Below are 26,109 nucleotides of genomic sequence, written 5' to 3'. Positions count from 1 at the left end.
TAACTGCAAACCAAAAATCTATAATTGATACACAAACAAGGAATCTCTGGAGAAGAAATATATCTCAGAGTAAATAAGTGCATAATCCACCATGAAGGGGGTCATTTGACATCATTCTTGGAATGCCGAAGTCTTCTTAGATCTGATTCTGATTTCCTCTCCATCAAAGAATTTATGATAATTATAATTAAACAATGTGACTGTACAATTAAATAATACAGTTCTACAATTGTATTATCAATAACCATTTCTCTCCATGGTACAATGTAAGGTCTATAATGTCTTACTTATCACATCACCTAGAATGGTGTAATGCCTTTACTGAAGAATCAATAAGATGTAACAAATTGTGAGGACATATTTATATAGTTACACTATTTTTAACCAATTTATGTATTTTTATATTTTATTTGTTTTCAGAGGGTATATTATTTTTGTTATTCTTACCAGTTATTTTTTTACTATCTATATAAAATATTTAATGGTAAAAAAAAGAACTCCTATTAAAAAGGAAAAAGATCAGCAACTAGTTGAAAAACTGACTAGTAATTCCACAAAAATAAAAAGGACAAGCCCTCAACATATGAAAAAAAAAAGATAAATAAATAAATAAGTGATGAATAAACTAAAATAGACTTTAAGTTAGAGCTCTGTTTCTTTTTTTCTTTTTTTTTTTTTTTTTTTTGCTATTTCTTGGGCCGCTCCTGTGGCATATGGAGGTTCCCAGGCTAGGGGTCCAATCAGAGCTGTAGCCACCGGCCTATGCCAGAGCCACAGCCAGAGCCACAGCAACTCGGGATCCGAGCCGCGTCTGCGACCTACACCACAGCTCACGGCAACGCCGGATCCCTAACCCACTGAGCAAGGCCAGGGACCGAACCCGCAACCTCATGGTTCCCAGTCGGATTCGTTAACCACTGCGCCACGACGGGAACTCCCAGAGCTCTGTTTCTTGAAATGTGTGATCTTTAATCGTTTCAGTTTGTGCTTATTCTTGCACATGGCTAAAAGACTTATGGTTTAGAAATAGTAATATCAAAGTGAATCATAAATGCCCATAAATTTTAAAAAGAAAAATACATACTTCCATTTTTAAAATTTTATTTTATTGAAGCATAGCCGATTTACAATGTCGTCTTAGTTTCTGGTGCACAGCAAAATGATTCAGTTATACATATATATATACATATATATTCTTTTTCATATTCTTTTCCATTATGGTTTATTACAGGATATTGACTATGGTTCCCTGTGCTATATAGTAGGACCTTGTTGTTTATCTATTTACACTTTCATTTTTCTTTGTAGGGCTGCACCCACAGCATATGGAAGTTCCCAGGCTAGGGGGTCAAATCAGAGCTGCAGCTGCTGGTCTATACCACAGCCACAGCAACTCAGGATCCCAGCTGCATCTGCAACCTACACCACAGCTCACGGCAATGCCGGATCCTTAACCCACTGAGCGAGGCCAGGGATTGAATCCACATCATCAAGGATCCTAGTTGAGTTCACTACCATTGAGCCATGAAGGAAACTCCCAACACTTCTATTTTTCATTTAATTTCAAAGTATCCTGGATTCTGTTCATAGTTTTAATTTCTGCTTTGGAGTAAACCCTCTAGACTTCAGAGCTTCCAGCTGACAGCCAACTTACTCACATATAAGGGAACCTGTTGTTTCACCAGTGGAGCAGTCTCTCTCATCAAGGACAGAGTAGGAATCCAGGTGTGCTTTATCTGTCCACAGAAACATTGCTCTCTCATGATTTCTTTGGGTGATACTGAGGCAGTAAGAAAAGAGGAGACTAACAAGGTGGGGAGAAGCCTCACTAGGGTCCTTGAAAAACGCCAAGAGAGAAATGCTTTCCTTTCACCAACACATTCTTTCTTTCCTGAGAAACAACAGAATGCAGTCCTCATTCTCTTTTGATCTCCGAGGGCCTTTGAACTATGAACATAATTACAAATAGGCTTTGGGTGGCACATGGAAATACTTAAGTAGCATCATCTTTAGAAATTGGCGGTGTTTGCTACAGATTTCAATTCAAAAGGCAAATTCCTTTCCTGGAAGAAGCTTTCTATTTTCCCCATTTTCTGAATCGAACATTGTTTTTCAACGTATGCTAAGCACCATTCCCAGTGCAGAGTGCACAACGAAATGACAATCAGTGCAACATCAACACTCGGGAACTGCTATGGTGTCTCTAGAAACTATAGTCTCTTTTCGGGATTCATCTAAGAACCGTAAGTATAGACAAAAATAGGGACATGCATAACTTTAATTAGCTGTGGCTATATCTAACTAGTCAAAATGAAGCTGTGGAAGCATTAGGAAAGGCAGAGCAAATCCTTTCTTTATAACTGCACTAAAGTGCAACACAGAAAGGATAAAATAGATGACGGCTTTTGTGCATTTCCTGAACCTACAAAGTCTGTGCCAATAGTTCAGAAATGCATTTTGATATTATACATACATGTTTACAAATATGGCATTGTTTAGCCACTAAAAATTGTACTATAGATGAATATTTATTGGAAGGAGAAGTTTGCGGTGGACGGTTAATTTAAAAATCAGACGTAAAAAATGTGTACTGAATGCTCTCTTTGTAGTAAATAAATGTGTATATGTTTATAATAAGAAGAGAGCTACAGACTTGTGGGTTGCCAGGGAGAGGAGGGGGAGTGGGAGTTTGGGGTTAATAGATACAAATTATTACATATAGAACAGATAACCAACAAGGTCCTACTATATAGCACAGGGAACTATATCCAATCTCCTGGAATGTGCCATGATGGAAAAGAATATTTTTAAAAAATGTGTGTGGGTGTGGGTGTGACCGAATCACTTTGCTGTATAGCAGGAATTGGCACAACATTGTAAATCAGCTATACTTCAATTTAAAAAAAAGAAAAAAGAGAGCTGAATAGATAACTAGGAGTTGCTAACAGTGATTACCCTTAAGTAGGTGCTTCATTTACTCTTTTTGCTGATCTGTGTTTTACAATTTTTCTTCAATAAGAATGCATGGCATTTTCTAATAAGGGAAAAAAAAGCAATAAATGTTACTTTAGACACACACTATAACAAAAAGTGTTAAGATGATTTGAGAGCAACTGAGCCACTGATAGATAACCTTCGGTGATTACAAAAAACGTGAGGACCGAAGAAAGAACAGTCTAAATGAGTCCCTTAATTCTGACGCTAATACCAATGTGTGGGGTTTGCCCCTCCCCCACCACCAAGCAATTCTCTGACACTGAGGGTACTACAATTTCTCTCTTTTAGGTCCACCCATGGCATATGGAGGTTTCCAGGCTAGGGGTTGAGTGGGAGCTGTAGCCGCCAGCCTACGCCACAGCCACAGCAATGCAGGATTCAAGCAGTGACTGTGACCTACACCAAAGCTCCTGGCAACACCGGATCCTTAACCCACTATAGTGAGGCCAAGGATCGAACCCATGTCCTCATGGATGGTCAGATTCATTTACTCTGAGCCACAGCGGGAACTTCTGAGGGTACCACAGTTTAACTCAGTTCTGACACTACCACTGGGGATCCCTCAAGTTAAGGGCTCAGTCCCTCAAGACTATCCCTCACCTCAACACACTCACAATACACCAGACACAACCACAAGCCCAGGTTGTCCCCTCTGCTTCCAATTGACCAGCTATAGATTAGAAATCCCAGTGACCCCCCTCCTTGGATTCAATCAATTTGCTAGAACAAGTCTCAGCACTCAGAGAAAGAGTGTACTTGCTATATTATTGGTTTATTATTAAAGGGTATAACTCAGGAACCATCAAATGGACGGGATGCAGAGGGCAAGTGGAGGAGCAAGGGCGCAGAGCTCCATGCTTGTGGAGAGAACCACTATCCCCAAATCTCCACATGTTCCCCAACAAGGAAGCTCCTGAATCCTGCCATGTGGGTTTTATGGAAGCCCCATCACATAGGCATGGTTCATTAATCATGAACCACTGGAAGTTAATTCAACCTCCAGCCTCTTTTCTCCCCAGAAGTCCAGGGGTGGGAACAAAAGACTGAAGTACCGTCATTTGCATCAATGGGGATGGACCTGCAGAATACTATGTTTAGTGGAATTAGTCAGAGAAAGACAAATACTATATGATATCACTTATAGGTAAAAATCTAAAAAATAATACAAGTCAATGTATATACAAAACAAGAACAGACTCACAGACATAGAAAACAAATCTGTGGTTACCAAAGGGAAAGGGGAGGGGGGGCAACTTTGGGTAATGGAATTAATGGGTACAAACCACTATATAGATAAGTCAGAGGGGTATACCGTACAGCACAGCGAACTATACCCACTCTCTTATAATAACCTGTAATGGAATATAATCTGAAAAAACACTGAATCACCATCCTGCACATCTGCAACCAGCACAATACTGTGAATCAATTACACTTCAATTTTTAAAAAAGACACATTTATCATCCTTATCACTTAGAAAATACAAATCGGGGGAGCTCCCATTGTGGGACAGCAGAAATGAATCCCACCAGTATCCATGAGGATGCGGATTTGATCCCTGGCCTCACTCAATGGGTCAAGGATCTGGCGTTGCCGTGAGCTGTGGTGTAGGTTGCAGATGCAGCTCCAATCTGGCGTTGCTGTGGCTGTGGCATAGGCCAGTGGCTGCAGCTGATTCAGCCTCTAGCCTGGGAACCTCCATATGCCACACCTGCAGCCCTAAAAAGTGAAAAAAGAAAATACAAAAGGGTTTAAGAAGTCTGTTCTAGAAATGGGGAGGAAAACCAGATATATATTTCTTATTATAAATCACAGTATCACAAGCCTTAGGGCCAACTTCCCCAAAGTATGTACCCAAAACACATGTCCACATAATACCTCGTGAAAAAATATAAAGGAGGTCAACATTAAAACCTATCACGGTGTCAGCAACATTTACCGAAACAACTCACTGGAGTGAGAGGTACAAACTATCGGGTGTAGGATAGGGTCAGGGATGTGTTGTACAGCATGGGGAATACAGCCAGTAATTTATAATAACTGTAAATGGAAAGTAACCATTAAAATTATATACAAACAAAAATATAATAAAAAATGCTCCCTTTTGTCAATTCAAAGCACACTCTGGGAAGTTCGGTGGTGGAGAAACCTGCAGCAGCAATTAATTGATCACAGACACCCTTTTTCCTGGAACAGTTACTAGCATCCCAAGGCTCCCTTTAGGAGCTTGTCTTTCAGTAAAGTCTGAGGAGATGTTTGTTCTTCTTTTAAGTTCCAAAGCCCACTCCACCCCCCACCCTCCGCCACACCGGAGGCATGAAGTTCCTGGGCCGGGGATTGAACCCACACCACAGCAGCAACCCAAGCCGACACTAAGGGACAACATGGGATCCTTAGCTTGTTGCACTGCAAGAGAACTCCCCAAAGGCTTCTCGATTTCTGCAACTGCTAAAGAAGAAATTCCACAGCCAAAGGCTTTCAGTTGACTGAGCCTAATGAATTAAAGCACAAAATAAATACGAACCTGTCGGGAGTTCCCATCATGGCTCAGCAGAAACAAATCTGACTAGCATCCGTGAGGACGCTAGTCAGGTTTGATCCCTGGCCTCGCTCAGCAGCTTAGGGATCCAGCATTGCTGCAGCTGTGGTGTAGGCCGGCAGCTGCAGTTCTGATTCGACCCCTAACCTATGAACTTCTCTATGCCGCGAGTGCGGCCCTAAAAAGACAAAAAACAAAACAAAACAAAAAAACGGACCTGTCAACCAAACAGCAACCAGTGTGGTTCTACTGTCTGAGGCTGGACAGAGTTATCCTCACTGGGAAGGACACGCGACGTTCAGTTTCTCTTTGGACTCTAGGGGAGGGTGGCTTTGCACACCGACCTACCAGGGGCTCCAACTCTCACCTCCTGGCCTTAATTCTTCAAGGCCTCCTCTTGGCCTTGGCCAGTCAGTTCTCACTTCCTTTTAGTCTGTGAAACTGATGCTTCAAAAGGCTATAATGACAATTTCCAGAGCTGGTTACCAGTGCACACAGGCCGCTCATCGGGTGCCTGGCCCCCCAAAGACGAACAATAGGGGAGTATGCTGTAATAAAACATCATTTTTCACTGTGGCAAAATATACATAACAAAATATTTACCATTTCAATCGTTTTTTAAGCGCACAGTTCAGTGGCCCTAAGTACATTCACATTGTTATGCAATCATCACCATCCATTTCTAGAACTTTCAATCACCCCAGAAAGAAACTCCAAACCCATTAAACACTAACTTCCCATTGCCCTACCCCCACCCTTGCATCCCTGGTAATTTCTATTTTACATTCCCTATGAATTTGATTACGCTATAAATGGAATCATACAATATTTGTCCTTCGGTGTCTGACTTATTTCACTTAGCATAATGATTTCAAGGTTCATCCAAAACAAAGTCATTTTGAGTTCCTGCTGTGGTGCAGTGGGTTAAGAATCTTACTGCAGTGGCTTGGGTTGTCACAGAGGCTAAGGTTTGATCCCCAGTGGCCCAGCGCAGTGGGTTAAAAGAATCTGTGGTTGCCACAGCTTTGGTGTAGATCGCAGCAGAGGCTCAGATTCAGTCCCTGGCTCAGGAACCTCCATGTGTCATGAGTGCAGCCCTAAAAAAAAATGATTTAAATGAATAATAACAATTATTACTGTGTATTGGTGAATGGGATGATACCATTTGTAACCTTTCACCAAGGTTTCTATAACCCTTTATTTATTTTATTTTATTAGGTTATTGTTTATTTTGGCCACTTCTGCAGCTTGTAGAAATGTGGGGGCCAGGGATTGAACCTGCTCCATAGCTGCCATCCAAGCCACAGCAGTGACTACTATGGATCCTTAACCCACTGAGCCACCAGGGAACTCCTCTATAACTCTTTAAAAGGTGGAGTGCTGGAGGCATAGGTTAGAGCTCATATCCAGTCAGATTCTTTCTAACTCTGTTCCTATTGAAATAGAAAGTCCTAAGCAAAACTTTTGGTCATCAGAATTGGCACAGTTGATAATTCTAAATTTGTGGTGCCAACGTATAACAGAAAGTACGTTCTGATTTCTCTCTCGGTAGTCAGTTAGTCATTAGGATAAAAAAACATACCACACTTAATACGTAATCTGTTTCAACCTCACAAATGATGCTAAATGGAGTCATGCTCCACTTTGATTTCATTTGGCTCTAGAAAGTTTTTCTCCAGGTTTGGGAAGAGCATTTGAGTTTTTTTCCTTTACTTATTTTTAGGGGTATGGCATATAAGCATCTTCCATATTGTCTCAGATTTCTCCAATGAATGAAAAAAAATCATGTGTTAAAAATCAAATTTGTGGATTAAGATATTTAGACCATTATTTAATCTTCTTAAAATCCCGAAAGCCACAATATTTAAAAGGATAACATTTATACTCTGACATGATGGACTACAGCTATTAAACAACAGAATATATCCTTGAAATATGCTACATGAAAAAAAACTGTTTTTTAAAAAAATGGCATTACAAGTGTCATGAAGAAATGCTTTTATTTCATCTCTGATTTTTAAAAGCTTGTTTAAACACTTTCATCTAGATAAACAGTTTACTTCTGTGTGGAAAAGAAGGCTTGTACTTACTGCCAATTTCTTCATAAAGCATCTTAAAAGATAAACACTCACTGACCACAGTTTAAATGTTTTAATTACTTTCACCAACTATGTTCTGGGGATGAAGCAAGGATGAAGGGAACAACCATTTTATCCAAATTAGCAAACACTTCCTCGTTGAATTAATAGCTGTGGCTGGCAGTGTCTTTGCAGCCTACATCATGGCTCACAAAATAATGGCCAGCTACATAAAAATCTCCTCTAGTGTGGGGGTGCGGCAATAAACGAAGCTGTAGGTCACTGAGCACTTCCCCTTCATATATTTCTGCACATTTCTGCCAAGTATTTATGGATACTCTGCCTATCTGTGATTGTTTCCAAATGTAAAAGCCAAATATCTGCCAGCAGGCACTCATGATGGAACAGCCCTTGTGTGCTAGATGCCATTAATATTATATGATGCACAACAGCCCACTTGGATTATGAAATTCTCAGTCGTTAATTAGTTTCTTCCTGAGCACAGTAATTATCATTAACCTTATAGCTGGATTTATACCCCTATTAGCAATATGTGACTTCTATATTTGCTTTTTGTTGTTTGGTTGGCTGGGGGTATTTTGTTTGTTTGTTTTTGGTACACAGCTTTGACGAATGTTTCTTTCGTTTGGGTCTCTTCTCCACCTTTAAATGACAAAACTGATCAATTTCATATTAGAAAGCATTATTTTGTGCTTGCTCAGGAAAAACTCAATTGGTTTATCAGAAAGGTCATGGTACTTTGAAAGCAATGCAAAAGCCTCTGTGGCTTCTTGCCATTCTTTAACCAAGTTTTGTAACAGACAATGCAATAGAAACTGGAGGCAAATTGATTGCTGGTCTGATAAAATCCAATTTTCACATATTCATCAAGATTCTCCTGTTCTAACATATACAGCCTCACATTCGATTTTGCATTGGGCTCCTGTTCACTGTTTACATTTATCGTGTTGTTCTATTTACCTTACCATTTTCATCACTACTTTATACTTTACCTCAAAGCACTTGATATGTTTTTGTGAACTGCCTATTATAACACACAATGAAAGCGCAAAATTAGATGCAAATACATACAATTTAATAGTCAAGGCAAAAAAAAAAAAATACGCATTTCCATTATAGCTTGGCAGGGTTAAGGACCAGACTAGTCTCCGTGAGGATGCAGGTTTGATCCCTGGCATTGCTCAGTGGGTTAAGGATCTGGTGTTGCCACAAGATGCAGAGCAGGTTGCCGATTCAGCTCAGATCCATTGTTGCTGTGGTTGTGGCATAGGCCTCAGCTGCAGCTCCGAGTCAACCCCAAGGCTTCCATATGCTGCAGGTGCAGTCATAAAAAGAGAAGGGGAAAAGAAAAAGTCAAGGCAAAGCATGCCATTAACTGAATGTTGGTTGAAATGAACAGATTTTAGGAACATTAGCAACTATCAAGCATGTGACTGGATTCCTACCCACATGATAAGTTAATCTTAACGTTCAGAGTTACAAAATGAACTAAATTGCTTCCTTGCGCTTTCCTTCGCTGGATGGCCTGGGAACACTGATGACCCAGAGGCGGCCTGTGAGCAGCAGTTCTCTATGGGGTCAGATCTGGGGGTATCGGAATGGCTGTCTGCCCTCCAAAATAGCTCATCCTGCAACCAGCATGATATCCAAAGTCCCCAAGTCATTAGTTACTCCTCCTACGCTAGATCTGGCTCATAAAACTTCAGGTGATTTTTATTGAATATCATGAAGCCCGCAGCATAAAGCTGGGATATTGATATAGTCTGTCTATGAAACACACTCCCTCCCTTCTGAAGCTTGAGATTCAGACCTTAAATAAATAAACACACGTGAATTGCAAACCTCCGGTTGTCGTTAAGTGCTGAAGAAAAAGAAGGATGAGAGAAGAGTAATAAAGAGGCAGGCAGGGGCAGGAAGGTCTTATTTAAACAGGTGGGTCAAAGGCAAGTGCTGTGTGAGTTCTACCCTTCAAGATACTCAAGAAGGGGGATAATCCATGGATACTTAGTATATGTTGTGTTTTCTAACATTTGTATAGTGCAGAATACTTAAGACACAACATTCTTTGCTCTTTCAATTACGACTATTATTATTGGTGTTTACTATGTTACTGGCACCATTCTAGGTTCTGGGGTACAGTTGTGAATGAGACAGACAAGATTTCTGTTCTCACGCATCTTATGTTTAAAGTCAAGATGCTCCTCAGAATACAAAAAAGAGGGAGTTCCCCTCGTGGCGCAGTGGAAACAATCTGACTAGGAACCATGAGGTTGTGGGTTTGATCCCTGGCCTCAATCAGTGGATTAAGGATCTGGCGTTGCCATGACCTGTGGTATAGGTTGCAGACGCAGCTTTGATCCTGTGTTGCTGTGGCTGTGATGTAGGCGAGCAGCTGTGGCTCTGATTGCACCCCTAGCCTGGGAACCTCCATATGCTGCAGGTATGTCCCTAAAAGGCAAAAAAAGAAAAAAAAAAAAAAGGATACCAAAAGAAAAAAAATACAGCTAAACTCGAGAATAAACTATTTAAAAACTTATGAAGCATCATTTTATCAATAGTGCAAGATCACCATGGGGATAAGAAATACACCCTTGCCTGACAACAACGTGACTGTTTCTGATGGAATATTTAATCATATGTAACAAAAAAGAGGCATATATCAATCAAAACTGGTGATCAGCAATACAGAAGATAAAACCCCAAAATGAAGCTGCTGTATCGGGGATTACAGATTGATGACACCAGCCATTAAAATCTTGCTCCTTTCTAACTGAAATTTGGACTCAAATGGGAATTTACCTGTAGAGAGAATTACTGATAAGTATATGTAACATTTTTGTGACTGATCAATAAATTGGCATTCTGGTCACATTCACTGGTCTCCAGGCTGAACTTGAGTCCTTACCTGAGAGATTATAAATCAAGCCTGTAAGGCTGAGGGGAGGATCCGCTGGAATAAGGAGCAGTCACCTGCTCCGAGTGGCCCCAGGCTTTCTCTGTGAGACCACCAGCTTTTGGGTTAGTTCTCTTTCCAACCAGAAATCTGCATTAATCAATAGTCATAGGATATTTGGAAGGTACCTCTATCAGCTGTCACTAGGGAGGAAATCATGATTTACCATGTGAGGTAGGAAATGGTTATTTCAAGATCTACAATAAAGCATCTTCAGACAAAATTGGATGATGTTCCCAAGAACTGTCAAGATAGACTGGAAAATAAAGGAACAATTGACCCCACAACTTGTGATCCTTTTGTTAGTTGCCTGCCCTGTCAGTAGGAAGACCTGCTAACACACCCAGTGGAATTCTTTTAATTAAATAAACAGACATTTCTCATTTCCTCCAACAAGCTGAAATAGTGCTTAGGATCAAAAAAGAAACAGCAGTTCAATTCTGTCTCCCTTATCTTGTGAAACTGAAAAGAAACAAAATAAGCACATTTGAATTGGGTGCAAATGGGATCAGGAATATTTATCATAGACTGCTGAATATTAGTCATGGGACCAAAGCTATTCTTTCCAAGTTCAGCAGAAATATATAGAGAGTTTGATAAATACTGAATGACGCTTTGAGGGAACTGCTTATACTTTTAATATAATCTGCTTTTTAAAAACTTCTTTCCTTCCACTTGGAAAAAAAAGTCCATCACCAAACACAACTTTAAAAATTCCTTAATGAATGCCCTGCTGTTGCTTCCCTGCCTGATTAACCAACTGTCTCTAGACCTTTGATTAAATAATGCTTCCTTTCTCTACTTTCTGGTTTTTTTTTGTTTTGTTTTGTTTTGTTTTTTTAAGCTCCTGGGCCAGGGATCAAACCACAACTGCAGCAGTGTGCTGAGCCAAAGCAGTGAGAATGCCGGACCCTTAACCCACTGAACCACCAGAGATCTTCAATTTATTTGTGATTCCATCTGTATCATATACAAATCTTTTGTTGACATTGTGAGTCAGGCATTTATTATTGTTCCGTTATCACTAGTGTTGCTGTTTAAAGGAAAGTTATTCATATTTATCAATTTGTCTTATTTTGGGAATTCATATCGTAGCTCAGTGGTTAATGAACCCAACTGGTATCCATGAGGACACCGGTTCAATCCCTGGCCTCACTCCCTGGGTTAAAGATCCCATGTTACAGGGAGCTGTGGTGTAGATCACAGCGAGGTTTAGATCCTGAGTTGCTGTGGCTGTGGCTGTGGCATAGGCCGGCAGCTGTAGCTCCAATTTGACCCCTAGCCTGGGAACCTCCATGTGCCGCTGGTACAGCCCTAAAAAGACAAAAGACAAAAAAAAAAATTGTTTTATTTTGACTTCCTTACTCAAGTTTCTATGTAAGAAGCTTGTCAATTTACCAACTGCTCTCCTTTCTTTGGTGAGGTCTTAGTCCAGCTCTCAATTCTGGTCATAGGAAGTGGAAATTTTAATACAAAGAAATGGAGACCAGTCAAAGGATTTTGATTTCCTTTTATTCCATGTCAAACATGATTAAGCACATTCAAACAATACCTTCTGACTTCCAGCTCTCTTGTGAAGGAGAGGTTTCTTGGGACCACTGCCTTACTCATCACAAAAGGGGGTTCTTCCCACCCCTGCTACTTCCTCCTCTGGGTCAGAGCCTGTGCTCACAGTATCCTCCCATCTCAATACTCTTATCAGTGAGACAGGTCGGTGGTGATCTCCAAAAATAATTTTAACCTCGTTAGGGCTAACTTGCCTACCTATGCTCTAAGTATTAAATAGCAAGAAGCATAATTTCTAGACAAGTAAGATCTTTAACACGGCTTTAAAACATTAAATGTTCTCATTTGCATTATGTATTATTATTTATTTTTCTGGGAAGGAACACACAGATCTTAGTGTGACTTAATTAGGAGTGCTGTCAGTTTATTAACCCCTCATGTTCCAGGGAGAAAGAATGGAGACTAACCTGCTGATGCCAAATATTTCTAGAGAGTCAGGTGACACTCTCTTTTCAGTTATAACAGTTGTAAAATTACTTTTCTTGGTAGACAATAATACTATCAGGAAATAAAATAGTTTGATCATCCCTTGCCAATATTTATACTTTATAAATACAATGTATTATGTTAAATAGATCATTGGAGAAAAACCAAATGACTATCTGATGGGATAAAAAGAAAGACATTTAATAACATTTATCTTTCATTCTTTTTTTTTTTTTTTTTGGTCCCACCACTGCAGCATGTGAAAGTTTCCAGGCCAGGGATCGAACCCACACCATAGCAGAGACCCAAGCCTCTGAAGTGATAACCCTGGATCCTCAAGCCTCTACACCACAGGAGAACTCCTTATAATTCATTCTTGATTTAAATCTTTAAAGTTATAATAAACACAGTCTAAGATGCTTCCCTAACACCATCAAGCTGATGTAGATTTAAGAGTCAGAATTAAAATACCTTTGTGTTTCTTGAATAAGCTTAAGTCTTATATCAGCTTTTAGCATCTCCCCCATGATTTGGCAATGTGGTGAATTACATTTGTTGATCTTCTAATTAAAATCAAATCTACATTCTGGGAGAACCTCAACTTGGTCTTGAATTACTGTACTTTTGTACATTGCTATATTTGATGTTAGTTTCCATCATGATTATGCATCTAAATATATGTTTCAGACTGGCCTGTAAATAATTTCCTTGAAAAGTTTTTGGTAGATTTTCATATCCAAGTTATGGTAGCTTAATAAAATTAGTAGGGGAGTTTTCCTTCTTTTCTATTGTCTGGGAACATTTGTGTGAAACTAGATTTTTTGCCGGAACCCACTGGTGAAAACATCTGGGCCTGAAGACTTTTTAAAATTGGAATATTTATGACTTCTGGTTCAATTTTTTTTTCAATGGTTATAGGACTATTTATCTATGTATTTTTGTGTATAGGTTGTGGTTATATATATTTTATACATATTTACCTTTTTAAATTATAGTTGATTTACATTGTTGTGCCAATTTCTGCTTTATAGCAAAATGACCCAGCCATACATATATATATACATACACATTCCTTTTCTTATGTTATCTTCCATCATGGTCTACCCCAAGAGATTGGATCTAGCTCCCTGTGCTAAACAGCAAGACCTCATTGCTTATCCATTCTATTTATTTATTTATTTACTTACTTACTTATTTGTCTTTTTGCCATTTCTAGGGCTGCTCCCTCGGCATATAGAGGTTCCCAGGCTAGGGGTCTAATTGGAGCTGTAGCTGGCAGCCTACGCCACAGCCATAGCAACTCGGGATCTGAGCTGCGTCCTACACCACAGCTCATGGCAACGCCGGATCCTTAACCCACTGAGCAAGGCCAGGGATCGAACCCACAACTTCATGGTTCCTAGTCGGATTCACTAACCACTGAGCCATGACGGGAACTCCCTGCTTATCCATTCTAAATGTAATAGTTTACATCAACCAACCCCAAACTCCTCATCCATCCCACTCCCCTTTGGCAAATTTGCAGTTGGTTATATTTTTTAAGCATTCATCTATTTCATCTAAATTTTCAAATTGGTTGACATTAAAATATTCACAATGCCCTCACATTATTATGTACATTATTATTAACTTCTCTTAGAATCTACTTTCTATTCTTTATACTGACTTTTTTGTGCCCTAACTCTTTGGGTTTTTTTTTTTTTTTTTTGGTGTGGGGGCCAAGCCTGAGGCACATGGAAGTTCCTGGGCCAGTGATGGAACCTGCACTGCAGTTTTGACCTGCGCCACAGCTGCTGCAATGCCAGATCCTTAACCCTCTGTACCACCCAGAAACTTTCATGTCTCTTTGTTTTTGATCATTCACCTAGAAGATTTAGAATTTTATTAATCTTTTCAAAGATCCAACTTTTGGTTTTGTTGTTTCTCTTCATTGTATGTTTTCTATTTCATTTTCTTTTTGCTTGTTTTCTTATTATTTCCTCCTATGTATTGTGAATTTATTTTGCCAGTGTTTTTCTGACTTCTTGAGATGATGCCCTACTCATTCATCTCCAGCCTTTCTTTATTTCTTATACTGGGCATTTAAGGCAGTAAATTGCCTTCTATGTACAGCTTATCTGCATCCTATTAGTTTTTGTTATGTATTATTTCCATTATTATTCAGTTCAAAATGTATTCTAATTTTCACTGTAACATTTTATCCAGTGATTTTTTTTTTTTTTTTGCAAACATATGGGAAGTTTCTCTTTTTTTTGCCACACCCATGGCATGCCAAGATTCCTGGGCCAGGGATCGAATCCAAGCCACAGCAGCAACCCAAGCTGATGCAGTGACAACACCAGATCCTTAACCCACAGGGCCACAAGGGGACCACTTTTCTCTTTCTTTCTTTCTTTCTTTTTTATTTTTTTCTTTTCCTTTCTAGGGCTGTACCTAGGCTAGGGGTCTAATCGGAGCTACAGCTACCAGCCTACACCACAGCCACAGCCACACCAGATCCAAGCCGTGTCTGCAACCTACACCACAGCTCACAGCAATCCTGGATCCTTAACCCACTGAGAGAGGCCAAGGATCAAACCTGCAACCTCATGGATCCTAGTTGGGTTCATTAACCACTGAGCTATGAAGGGAACTCCTCTCTATTACTTTCTTAATGCCCTCTCAGCTTGATTGAATTGAAATGTCGGAGAACATGATGTGTATATTTAAAAAAATTGTATTGTGGAGTTCCCGTCGTGGCGCAGTGGTTAACGAATCCGACTAGGAACCATGAGGTTGCGGGTTCGGTCCCTGCCCTTGCTCAGTGGGTTAACGATCTGCCGTTGCCGTGAGCTGTGGTGTAGGTTGCAGACGCGGCTCGGATCCCGCGTTGCTGTGGCTCTGGCGTAGGCCGGTGGCTACAGCTCCGATTCAACCCCTAGCCTGGGAACCTCCATATGCCGCGGGAGCGGCCCAAGAAATAGCAACAACAACAACAACAAAAAAAAGACAAAAAGACCAAAAAAAAAAAAAAATTGTATTGTGAAATACATTAGATAGATAGAAAATAGATACATACAGGAAATACATATACACTGATTGATAAATGATAAAATGTGATGTAACTAGTCATGTAGCCACTACTTACAAGTGTTCAAGAAATAAACACTGTCAGCTTCCCAGAAGCCTTCCTCACTCCTTCTCTCAAACACAATCCCCTCCAACTCCTAAAGGTAGCTGTAACACAGACGTCCCATCACTAAGTATCCACAGGGGATTTGTTCCAGGACCACTCTTCAGTTCTTCACCTTGGGTGGACCCTGGGATTCTGTTGTCCACACTTCATAAAGCTAACTATTAGAGCCAAAATTGGTATGGTTTAGCAATTTTCTTAGGGCTAAAGCAGTTCAAGTGCCCTGCTAATATTTCCGGGGTCCCTCCTTTATTTAGATGTTGGCCTGGAAATGTTTTCCTATCCCATGAGATCTCTGTAAGAGCTTATTTTTTTGTGCTATCCATCATTTTAAGCTTTTCTTCCCTCCAGCTGAGAGGGCTGCTCTAAGTAATGCAGGCTTCCATATTATGGGAAAAATCTGTCTTTTAGAACAAGAAAAATCATATTCAACATGTGTTTCTATCCCCTTTCTCATTCCTAATGTAAAAATGTGTGCTTGCATGTGTATGTTTCTTAACTAGAAATTCCCAGGGTATTTTTTTGTATTATTTTCCTTACAAAGATATAACTCTTGGTCCACTTATAACTGTTTTAATTTCATAATTCTTTGATTTCTGCTTTTATCCTTACTGCTTTCCTTTTTTAAATTCTCTAACTTACTGAGTTGAATGCTTAGTTAATTTAGGCTTTCTTTTTTAAATACTGAAAATATTTAAATAATGAATTTGTTTCTGAGTTCCTCTTCGTATGCATCCCATTAGTTTTATTATTTCAGATCCTTCCTTTGTTAAGAATCTATAATTGCTACTTTGATTTCCTTTTTTTTTTTTTTTTTTTTTTTTGGTCTATTGTCTTTTTAGGGCTGCATCTGCAGCATATGGATTTTCCCGGGCTAGGGGGTCAAATCAGAGCTATAGCTGCTGGCCTACACCACAGCCATAGCAACGCAGGATCTGAGCCACATCTGTGACCCACACCACAGCCACAGCAACACCAGATCCTTAACCCACCGGGCGAGGCCAGGGATCGAACCTGCGTCCTCATGGATACTATTCGGGTTTGTTTACCATTGAGCCACTATAAGAACTCCTTGATTTCCTTTTTGTTTTAAGACTTATTTGGAATAATTTCCTAGCTCAATTTCCAAAGGATTGCTCTTTTCCTTCTTGTTTGACCACTAATTATTAATTTTGATTATATTTTATTATTTTTTAGAGAATGTGACCTGTTTTAATTTCAGATTTTTAAAAAAATTGCTGTTTTTTGTGGCCTAATATATTACCAAATTGAACATATATTTTATAGGTCCTTGTCAGAAAGAAGTAATTAGAGTCTATCATTTAAGATACACATAAACATAGATGACACCTAGACATACAGATAGACAGATACTAATCTTTAAAATCATAGTCATCTGAGCGTTGTTTTTCCTACTTCATTTGTCAGGTGATTAATTCAAATGACATAAGTATAAAATAAAAAAAAATCTTCTTGGGGTAACATGTTTAAGCCTATGCTTTTTCTAAATTTGAAGACATTTTCCTTTACATTACCTTAGAACACTTAATATTTTCATTAACTACTGATACTGAAAAGAGTAAAGCACATGGTTAGTGTCTGTAACAAGATTTTCTGTTAAATTTTTATTCCTTGTACTTGTTTCAAACTAAATACACATCAATATGGTCTTTCTGTGCCTAGTCTCTCTGGTAAACAACATGATGACTGTGTTTTTCTTTATGTCTTATACTGTCACTGTGTCCATTTTTTCTCTAGTGACCATATGTTTAGGAGAAAAAAATGAACAAGAATGATACCTCCAACTAGTATTTTGACTTTGAAAAGTCCCTTTCTGTTTCCCTTTACTTCTTCCTTAATCGTTATGTTGATAAGATGTATTTTAATAGGAATAAATGGCTTCTCATAGAAAACCTGAAAAACAGCATCTGCAATATTCTGAAGCAGAAAAAAAAAAAAAAGGTGCACATAATCCCATCATTCCAAGGCAACCACTATTAACTAGGTTTGCTTGTTTCCTTCTGGCTTTTATTCCGTGAGAATTGCTTTTACATAATTGAGATCAATTTTGTATTCTGACTTCCTATATATCATAGGCATTTTCCACTATTAAAAACTATCCATCAAACATGTTTAAATGCCTCAATAAATTGCCACTGTTTAATTTTCCTTTTTTTTTTTTTCCCCTTTTTTTTAAGAGCCACACCCACTGCATATGGAAATTCCCAGTCTAGGGGTCTTATTAAGAGTTGTAGCTGGTGGCCTACACCACAGCTACAGCAACACAGGATCTGAGCCACGTCTGCGACCTATACCACAGCTCAGAGCAACACCAGACCCTTAACCCACTGAGTAGGGCCAAGGATCAAACCCTCTTCCTTGTTGATACTAGTCAGGTTCATTACCCCTGAGCCACAATGGCAATTCCTACTTAATATTTCTTTAATGATAGAACATAATTTTCGTTTGTAATCTTTGTATTATTAATAATGTTTTGATGAATTTCTTTTCTCCTTTTCTTTTTCTCCAGTGATACAGTCGAGCTTGAACTTTCAGGAGCATCAGAAGCACCTGGACAGCTCCACGCCCAGAGTTTCCAATACAGTAAGTCTGGGGTGGGGCCAAAGAATTGACATGTCTAATAATTTCAGGTGAAGCTGATGTTGCAGGCATCACATTTTTGAGAGTCGCTTGGATCACTGTAACAGATGTGTAAGGATTTGCTTCAATCAGTTTCTGAGAAAGAGTAATTCTTTCTTCTATAGTAGGTTATATCTTTGATACCGCAGGGAAAATATAGGTATGCTTATCCTTGTTAGAAAAGGAAGTAATGATGTCTATTTAAAGGTTTTCTAAAATCTTTTACTGACTGGCTTTTGCTAACCCGTTTGCACTTACTGTGGAATCTTACTGGAACAGTTATCCATTTGACCCTGGAGCTATAGCACTATGCAGCTGGTCTCTTTCTTCATTATTATTATTTTTTTTTTTTGTAAGTCACCTGCTCTCATTTAATTCATTTCCTTTGGTGTTTTCCTTCCTGTGGGAAGTCTCTGACATCTGTCCCACATACTTCTTCATGAATACAAAGGCTCATCTTTTATCTTTTTAACTTTTATGAGTCAATTACTCGTACCCTTTTTTTAGCTGTGATCTTTTCACTCCTTATGTTTGAAAAAGACGCTCTAGACTGTTAATTCTTTATGGCTGCTTTTTTTAAAAAATTATTTTTTAACACCTTTAATTACATCCTGTTAACATTTATATTTAGGTCTGAGCCTAATATCAACACTAGCCGCACACGGCTTCTCACTTCATTGGCACCATCGTGTGGTGCAATTGTGTATCACACTGGAAAAATCTGCATGTAGTGAGCTGGGCTGCTATTATATCACATGGTAGAGAGAGGTAACACTGAAATTACACCGGCCATAATAGGTTGAGGGATCTGAAATAATCCTGTAAATCTAGTAAATACACAGCAAAATGGCAGCTAGACCAACAATGAAGTATGTGGACACCAGAGTCAAGGACATGAACTCAAACCTTGGCTTCAAGCCACTCATGAATGATTTGACTTTGGGCACGGGGTTAATCTCCTTGAGCTCAGTTTCCTTCCAAGTGTGGGGATACAGTGGCATCTATCTCAAGGGATGTTGAGAGGAACAATTAATATTATGATAACAGAACAATGGCCATCAAACAGCTCAATAATGTCAGCTATCATTAGCTGTTAATAAGTCATCACATTCGGTTTTCCCTTTACATTGAAACCTAGAACAGAAAGAGTATCAGAAAGAATAGTTCCCCTGAAATTTTAGAAAATTATACCAAAATGGTGTAATTATTTTTAGAATAATCATCAGTAGTGTGAAGTTAAAACCTGCAAAAGGTAGATACTGGAAAAAAAACATTTAAATAAAAACACTTTTTTTAAAAAAAAGGAAGGAAACCTCAGGGCAAAAAAGTCTTCTAAACTACTTACAAAATGAAAATTGAAAATTATCTGGCTGGAGTTCCTGTCGTGGCGCAGTGGTTAACGAATCCGACTAGGAACCATGAGGTTGCGGGTTCGGTCCCTGCCCTTGCTCAGTGGGTTAACGATCCGGCGTTGCCGTGAGCTGTGGTGTAGGTTGCAGAGGCGGCTCGGATCCCACGTTGCTGTGGCTCTGGCGTAGGCCAGTGGCTACAGCTCCGATTTGACCCCTAGCCTGGGAACCTCCATGTGCTTCGGGAGCGGCCCAAAGAAATAGCAAAAAGACAAAAAAAAAAAAATTATCTGGCTAAATTAACCAATATTGATGGGGGGAGTAAATTAAAATCCTTTTCAAGGTGGAAAAAAACTTAAATATTAAAAGTGATTTATAGGAGTTCCCTTGTGGCACAGTGGGTTAAGGATCCAGTGCTGCCACTGCTATGGCTCAGGTCACTGCTGGAGGGCAGGTGGACAAAGACAAAAAAATAAATATATAAATAAAGATTTACAGCCCACAATTCTTCCAAAGTTCTATTAAAGAGAAATATTTATTTCTACAAATCCTTGAAAAAGGGAGTTCCCATCATGGCTCAGTGGACTGAACCTAAATGAATCCATGTAGACACAGGTTCAATCCTTGGCCTTGCTCAGTGGATTAAGGATCTGGCATTGCTGTGAGTTGTGGCATAGGTCAAAAACAGTTCGGATCCTGTGTTGCTGTGGCGTAGGCCAGTGGCTAGGGCTCCAGTTCAACCCCTAGCCTGGGAACTTTCATGTGCTGCAGGTGCAGCCTTAAAAAATAAAATTCATCCTTAAAAAAGGTACTCTTGGGACAAATATGGATGTTGGAAATTTTCTAATAAAAATGAATTTTAATTTTTGACCAGAAAAATAAGATGAAAAGATACTTAAGATCAGTGAGAATAAAGCAGGTGGGGGCTTCCCCCCTTTAAAACCATGCATCACCGTTAAATAAAATGGGTAATCTTGCCAGGACCAGAATCTTATCTTCAATTTCCAAACTACAGTTTCCTCAGAGAGTTAGCATCATTCAATAAGTTTTCCCATTATGCTATTATGCAAATGTAGTCTGTGTTCATTATCTTCCTACTTATTAAATTCATCAAAAGCTGTCCAAGAACAGATTTTCTGTTTTGTCAACTACACCCATAGTCTTATGCCCAGATTTTCCGTCAGCATTTTCAGACTGTGAGGGAAACAAGAAATGGGAACGATTTCGTGAATCTTAAATATGCTGTTAACTCTGTTTCAGTGCAACATTCCTAACAGCTATCCTAGCATTCCCAGTCACAGGACGGTGCTGGCTGAGCACAGGCGGTTAGAAAGGGGCATTACTACGTCCATAATCAATTCCCACATCATGCAACTGTCTGTGCAGGGAAGAAAAATGTGGTCGGTGTCAATTGAACTTCTAAGAAAGCAGTCTAGAAAATCTATGCCTTTGATTATCGAGATTTGGGAATTTTCCAGAAATCTATCATTGACTTCTATTTTATTTTCAATGTGGCCAGAGAGCAAATTTTGCATGTTTGAATCCTTCTAAATGAACTGAGATGTGTTTTTGCCCCGATGATGGTCTTTCTTGGTGTATGTTCTGTGTGCACAAATATGTTATACATTTCCATCGACTTAGACCTTCTTTCGTATCAGCAAAATTTTGCAGCCTCACAGCACAGCTCTTGCATATCTTTCGTTAAAAACTGTTCCTAGGTATTTATAATACTATTATAAACGGTACATTTAAAATTTTTATTTTCTAATTGCTGCTTGCTAACATACAGAAATACATATATATATTTTTTTGTCTTTTTAGGGCCGCACCCGCAGCATATAGAGGTTCCCAGGCTAGGGGTCTAATTGGAGCTGTAGCCGCAGGCCTACACCACAGCTCACAGCAACACTGGAGCCCTGACCCGCTGAGCAAGGCCAGGGATCGAACCCACAACCTCATGGTTCCTAGTTGGATTCATTTCCATGGCACCACAATGGGAACTCCCAGAAATATTGATTTTATATATTAACCTTTTATCCTATGAGCTCACTAATTTTAACAGATTGATTTTCTTCATGGACAATCTATTAATCTAAAGGCAATCAATGTAATAGTTTAAAAAAAATAGGCCTTTGAGTTCCTATTGTGGCTCAGCAGAAACGAATCTGACTGGTATCCACGAGGATGCAGGTTCAATCCCTGGCCTTGCTCAGTGGGTTAAGGATCCAGGGTTGCTGTGAGCTGTGGTGTAGGTCACAGATGCAGCTCCCAATCAACCCCTCACCTGAGAACCTCTATATGCCATGCTGTGGTCCTAAAAAAAAAAGAAAAGAAAAGAAAAAAAAGCCTTTCTACATAGACCCTTGTGAATATACAGTTTTCTAATCTTTATGCCTCTTTTGTTAATTTCTGCCTATTATACCATCTAGGACCTTGAATACAAAGTTGAATAGAACTGGTGAGAGCAGACATTCTCACCTTCTTTCCAATCCTAGGATTGACTAATTTACACTGAGCATGACAGTAGGTATTGGTCTTACAGTAGCTACAGATGTCTTTATAATATGAAGTTAGTTCTACTTTCCTGTTTTGTGTTTTTGTTCTTTTTTTTTTTTTTTTTTTTTTGTCTTTTTAGGGTTGCACCATGGCAAATGGAGGCTCCCAGGCTAGGGGTCTAATCGGAGCTATAGCTGCCAGCCTACACCACAGCCACAGCCATGCCAGATCCAAGCCACATCTGTGACCTACACCACAGCTCATGGCAACGCCAGATCCTTAACCCACTGAGCGAGGCCAGGGATCGAACCCGAAACCTCATGGTTCCTAGTCGGATTCGTTTGTGCTGTGCCATGACAGGAACTCCCTGTTTTTGCTATCAATTGAAAATAAATTGCGTCAAATCGCTCTCTGAGCTTATCAAGATGAAAACATAAAATTTTCTCCTTTATCAATTGATTAAATTACATTCTTTATTTATTTGGTCTTTTTGCCTTTTCTAGGGCTGCTCTCATGGCATATGGAGGGTCCCAGGCTAGAGGTTGAATTGGAGCTATAGCTGCTGGCCTACACCAGAGCCACAGCAACGTGGGATCCGAGCCGCCTCTGCAACCTACACCACAGCTCACGGCAATGCCGGATCCTTAACCCACTGAGCAAGGCCAGGGATCGAACCCACAACCTCATGTTTCTTAGTCGGATTAGTTAACCACTGAGCCACAATGGGAACTCCAATTACATTCTTTATCAAATCTTGGACAAACCTTGCATTCTGGAGAAAATCCCAGCTGGCCATTGTATTTTATACTTTTGTTGTATTGCTGTGTCCAACTTAACTAGTGTTTTGTATAGGATTTTTTCACCTACATTCATAGATATGATATTGTTCCATAATTTTTTCTTCTAACATCTTGGACATATATTTCTATCAGGGTTAGTCATTATCATAACATTTGTTGGAGAGTATTCTCTTCTCTATTTTCTCAAAGAATTTATATAAGATTGACATTGTGTGTTCTGTAAATGTTGATGGAATTCACCAGTGAAGGCATCTGGATCTGAAGTTTTCTTTGTAAAGTGGTTTTTAGTTATGAATTCAAATGCTGTAATAAATGTACAACTACTCAGATTTTCTATTTCTTCTGAGTCTGTTTTGGTGAGTTTTGTTTTTCAAGGCATTTGTCCATTTATTCTAAGTTACCAAATTTTATTGACCTAAACTTGTTTAGAATATCCTCCTTTTACGATTTTAAGTAGAATTTTTCAGCCTCACTACTGTTTATATCTGGGCAAGAAAACTGCTGTGGGAGACAGACCTGTGCAGTTGTCGAGTGTTCAGCAATAACCCTGACTGCTACCCACTGAGTGCTGATAGTGTGACAACAAAAAAGATCTCTAGACACAGCCAAATGCTCTTAGGGACAAAAACAGCTCTGAGAATCAGTGTTTTAATGTCTATGGGATCTTTAATGATCTTTCATTCTAGGTACTGGTCGTATGTATGTACGTATGTACGTATGTATGTATGTATGTATGTATTTATGGCTACACCTGCATCGTATGGAAGTTGCCAGGCTAGGGACTGAATCAGAGCTGTAGCTGCCGGCCTAGGCCACAGCCACAGCCACGTCAGATCTAAGCTACGTCTATGACCTACACCACAGCTTAGAGCAATGCCAGATCCCTAACACACTGAACAAGGCCAGGGATCCAACCCACATTGTCATGGATACTAGTCAGGTTCGTTACCATTGAGCCACAACGGGAACTCCCTGTCTCTTTACTTTTTGATTAATTTTGTTCAGAGCTCTATAGCGTACCAAAGTAGGCTCTGCCCGAAAGTGGCCTGTGGATAATTTTGCTGACCTTGACTTAGATCATTAACTCTTCCTTCTTAATAAAGGAATGAAAAAGCTATAAAAATTTCCTCTAAGAATACTTTATTTATATCTCATAAATTTTAAAATGCTGTGCAGTATTGATGGATATAGGCCCATTAATGGCTATAGAGAACATTGTTGCAGTTTAGCTATGAAGATAACATAGGGGCATTATTGAGTATTATTCCAATGGAACTACTTACAATGGATTTTTGGTTGTGTAAGAGACAAGCAAGGAACAATATTAATATACCAATATAATAAAATTGTTACATAAATATACTCTCCCAACTAGTTGATAAATTGATATAAATTCCTATAATCTGGCAGCAATATTCTTTTTGCTTTTCTAGCTAAGAAAAGCCAGTCGGCAACATCCAAGAATGGTTACTAGGACAAGAAAATCACAGTGATTTTACAGCACTTTATCGAGCATTGATTTGCTGCCACCTGCTGGGAGGCAGAAATGGGTTTCCAGTGTGCTTAAAGGGCAAGAATGATGACCCTGGAAGTTGTAAAACTTTGCCTATCCCATAATGAAACATAACATAGGCACCCTTGGACCTGAAAGAAATCACTAATTCCAGAATAAATTAACTGCATATAAGGAAAATATGATCTGTGTATAAAAATGGGAGTGTATTCCTTTCTATCCAAGAGAAATTAGATGGCTTATTTGCATTTACCATGAAATGATATATAATAAAGTTCCTGAAAATGGTGAGCTCCTCTGGTACTGACTACATATTTGTGTAAAGGTAAGTAACCACCTGACTGGTGCTAATGGAGAAACTTAAGAACTGAAGAACCACTTCTAAACGAAGATGAGTAAAAAATAAAACTAAATTTGATAACTGTGATTGTGATAGAATAATGGCCCCTCAAAGACATCCACACCTGAATTCTAGGGGCCCCAGAAGGTAATGCCTTGAGTGCAGAGAGCTAAACCAAGAGCCATAGAGGGTCAGTCCTAGGCCTTGAAACTGCATGGAGACTGCCAGGTTGGATTTGAAATCGGCTGGGTGACTTTTTTCCTTCCCTCTTTGAATGGGAATGGCTATCACTGCTTTCCTGTGTCTCCTCCTCCATTGTATTTTGAGAGCAGAGAACTTGTTTTCTAGTTTCTCTGGTCTACAATGGAAAGGGACTTGTGCCCCAGCATGGATTATACTCACCTATACCCAATTTAGATTTAGATGATATCTGGGATTTTTGAGATATAAATGAGATGTAATGGGCTGAAAATCCGGGAACCAAGAGAGGGGGTGACTAGACTTTACACATGAACAGACATGAATCTTTGGGAGCCAGAGGGTGGACTGGGGCAGGCGTCCACAGCCTAATCACCAGAATCTGTGAATAATTTAACTTATGAGGAAAAAGAGACTTTGCAGATATGATTAAGGTTAAGAACCTTGAGATGAGAGATACGGATAGGCCTAAATTAATCACTTGAATCCTTAAAATTCTTTAATCTATGAAGTCTCTGACTAATATTACTGGCTTTGAAATGAAAGGGGCCATAGGCGAAGGAATATAAGTGGCCTCTAGAATTAGGAAAAGGCAACGCAACAGATTCTCCCCCAGAACCTGTCAGCTGGAAGGAATGCAGTCAGCTGACATTATTATTTCACCCAGTGAGCCAGTGCTAGACTTCAGACCTGCAGAACTTTACCTGTATTTGTGATTTTTTTTTTTTTTTTTTTTTTTTGGCTTTAGTCTTTTTAGGGCTGCACCCACAGTATATCGAGATTCCCAGGCTACGGGTCAAATCAAAGCTGAAGCTGCCGGCCTACCCCACAGCCACAGCAACACAGGATCCGAGCTGTGTCTGCTACTGACACCAGGATCCTTAAGCCACTGAGCAAGGCCAGGGATCGAACCTGTGTCTCATGGATCCTAGTCAGGTTTCTTAACCACTGAGCCAAAAGGGGAACTCCTTTGTGATCTTTTAAACTAGTAAATTTATGGTAATTTTTTTACAACAGCAG

The 26,109-nt window shown here is 39.4% G+C and overlaps 1 long non-coding RNA gene across 5 annotated transcripts in view; it reads right to left on the bottom strand.

Annotated features, from left to right (window-relative positions):
- LOC102165892 overlaps positions 1 to 26,109 on the bottom strand; it is an 85,676-nt gene that overhangs the window by 56,033 nt on the left and 3,534 nt on the right. The gene's annotated exons all lie outside the window — the stretch shown is intronic.

This window comes from Sus scrofa, chromosome 8, assembly GCF_000003025.6.
Source record: "Sus scrofa isolate TJ Tabasco breed Duroc chromosome 8, Sscrofa11.1, whole genome shotgun sequence".
NCBI classification, from domain to species: Eukaryota; Metazoa; Chordata; class Mammalia; order Artiodactyla; family Suidae; genus Sus; species Sus scrofa.
This window is presented reverse-complemented; position numbering and strand designations above follow the sequence as displayed.